The 3,011-nt window shown below is 39.6% G+C and overlaps 1 protein-coding gene across 7 annotated transcripts in view; it reads right to left on the bottom strand.

Annotated features, from left to right (window-relative positions):
• LOC111862402 (protein SMG8) overlaps positions 1 to 3,011 on the bottom strand; it is a 71,165-nt gene that overhangs the window by 67,797 nt on the left and 357 nt on the right. The window contains exon 1 of one of the 7 annotated variants that reach the window (XM_023847759.1): positions 2,916 to 3,000. The exons of 2 other annotated variants lie outside the window; for them this stretch is intronic. The gene's annotated coding sequence lies outside the window, so the exon portion shown is untranslated. 4 more of the 7 variants (XM_033750653.1, XM_023847758.2, XM_033750652.1 and 1 more) reach the window with 4 other exon arrangements.

The raw sequence follows: 3,011 nt of genomic DNA on the forward strand, positions 1-3,011 counted from the left end.
GCATGTTAGATACTATCAGTGATTTGGTAGGTAAAGTTGAGAAGATAGCAACAAACCCATGGGTTACACAGGAGATGATGAGTAAAATGGAGGAGTGAAGGAAATGGAAGAATGTCAACAATGAAGAAGGCAGGAGGAAATACAGGAGACTGAGGAATGAATTGAAAAGAGCCACGGACAGGGCCAAAAAGGAATATCTTGAGAAGATATGTAATGAGATTATGGAATTTCAAAGAACAGGCCGTTATGATTTGATGTACATGAAGACAAAAGAACTAGGATGGAAAGAGAATCATGGGATTCAAAATGTTGGCATCGAAGACTCCCAGGGGAATAGAATAGTAGATCAGAGGCAAGTGCTGAAAATTTGGGAAAATTATATTTCAGAACTATATGATCGACCTAATCGGCCAGAAACCTTAGAAGTTGAACCGGAAGAAGAAGTAGATACAGACGAGAAAGGACCATATATTTTACAAAGTGAGGTGGAAAAAGCTATCAAGGAAATGAGGAAGGGAAAGGCTACAGGAGATGATGATGTACCTGGAGATGTGCTCAAGTTACTGGGAGAAGGTGGTTTGAAAACACTGACAAAACTAATGAACACCATATATGAAAGTGGAGAGTGGCCCAAGGACTTTACAGAAGTTACAATGATTGCCTTAAAGAAAAAGACAAAAGCTACAAAATGCAGCGACCATCGCACAATAAGTCTTATTGCACATACAGCAAAGATAATAGCAAAGATACTTAAAAGAAGAATTGAAAGGAAAATAGAGGATGTACTTGGAGAAGATCAGTTTGGATTTAGAAGAGGAAAAGGAACCAGGGATGCAATTGGGATGATGAGAATTATAGCGGAACGAACTTTGGAGATAGATGAAGAACTGTGTGTTTGCTTCATAGACTGGCAGAAGGCATTTGACCGGGTAAACTGGACCAAATTAATGCAGATCCTGAAAGAAACAGGTATCGATTGGCATGAAAGAAGATTGATTAGCAAATTGTACATGGATCAGAAAGTTAGAGTACGACTGGACAGGGGGGAGACAGGAAGTGTGCAGATTGGAAGAGGAGTTCGACAAGGATGCTGTTTATCACCAATTCTGTTCAACTTGTACAGCGAATGCCTTACCAAGGAAGCTCTGGATGGGCTCGGTGACTTCAAAGTAGGAGGGCAAATTATTCAAACTGTGAAATATGCAGATGACCTTGTGTTAATGGCTAAGGAAGAAACTGTGCTACAGGGCATGATTGATAGACTAATTGAAATTGGAAGGTGCTATGGCATGGAAATGAATGTGGAGAAAACAAAAGTAATGAAAATTTCGAGACAACCAACCCCAGTCACAATAAAGATAGACCAAAAACAAGTGGAGAATGTGAAATGTTTTAAATATTTGGGTAGCTTGTTAACAGATGATGGAAGGTGTACTTGTGAAATTAAATCCAGGATTGCCATGGCAAAAGCTGCATTTAGCAAGAAGAAGAATCTTTTTACCAGCAAATTGGACTTAAATTTGAGGAAGAAACTAGTGAAATGCTACATTTGGAGCATAGCTCTGTATGGGGCTGAAACATGGACACTTAGGGCAGTAGATCAGAAACATCTGGAAAGTTTCGAAATGTGGTGTTGGAGAAGAATGGAGAAGATCAGTTGGACCGATTATGTGAGAAATGAAGAAGTGTTAATTAGAGTCAGTGAGCAGAGGAATATCCTACATGAAATAAGAAAACGGAAGGATATTTGGATTGGTCATGTTTTACGCAGAAACTGTCTTCTAAAAGAAGTTATCGAAGGAAAGATAGATGGGCGGATAGAAGTGACAAGAAGACGAGGAAGAAGACGTAAGAAGATGCTGGATGACCTTGGGGACAGAAGAGGATACTGTCATTTGAAGGAGAAAGCTCTAGATCGCATTAAGTGGAGGAATTGTTTTGGAAGAGACTGTGGACCTGTCATCATGACAGATTACTGATGATGATGATGATGTACTGTTGTAATCATACAGAACTGGAAAATGGCCTTAAACGAAGAAAAATCATAAGAGAGGTTAATATTTCCAAGAAAAGAGAACTATTATTGTGTGGGTAACATTAAATACTTAATTTCACCCTTTTCACTTACAGAACATTTTTTTTCACGAGACTCAGCTACAGGATATTCGAAATACCTGATTTTCTCATAATGTTATTTTTGCGTTGAACATGGTGAACTCACTTTATCCCACATAGAAATAAAAAACGTAAGCATAGTAAAATACTTTCAGAAAAAAATGGGTATGAAATGTGTCACATTTCTCCACAGCTTCTGAAAGAAACACTTTTTCGCTTTAATAAACATTACGTTTTGTCTGCTCACAGAAAGGCGTATGGGTATTTATGTAGTGTCATTAGTCCCCGATTTTAATAGTATACTGAATTTGTCGTTGAATTTTTGTGAACCCGCTCCCCCAAATATCAAATTTCACGAAAATCCGTTCCTCATTGCTCAAAATATTAAGTCTACATGCCGGCAAAGAGACGTGGTGAATGTCATACGGGCATTTCCGCAACTCTTCGTTCTCATCGCACCTAGGAAACAGGGCACCCGCACACCAGCTGGACCAACACAAGCATCAAGACATCAAGACGTTAAAGACCAATAAAATCCGATCAAGCCTCGAGAAAAAAAGACGCAGTCTTCCTTCGTTCATGATTCGTCAGCATCATGACTCAGACCGGTGTGATGCGGTTTCCATAACCTCATTTGTTTCAACTGTGCTCCTTTCTTTGCGTCATGTCGCAGACATCGTGTCTTGACTGTTAAATGTCTTGATGCATGCCAGTGTGCGGCCTACCTAACCAACCCTATCCGCCTAAAACTCAACTTCCTGCTTCTACTAATATTCATACACAAACATTTTCATACTAACGCCTTACGAGACATACGAGTAACAACACTGCTTTTTTCATAGCACACACCGCACACACGTTGAAACATGCATGTATAGATGCCAGCACCGTCACAG

The sequence above is a fragment of the Cryptotermes secundus genome, unplaced genomic scaffold (assembly GCF_002891405.2).
Source record: "Cryptotermes secundus unplaced genomic scaffold, Csec_1.0 scaffold715, whole genome shotgun sequence".
Classification (NCBI taxonomy): Eukaryota; Metazoa; Arthropoda; class Insecta; order Blattodea; family Kalotermitidae; genus Cryptotermes; species Cryptotermes secundus.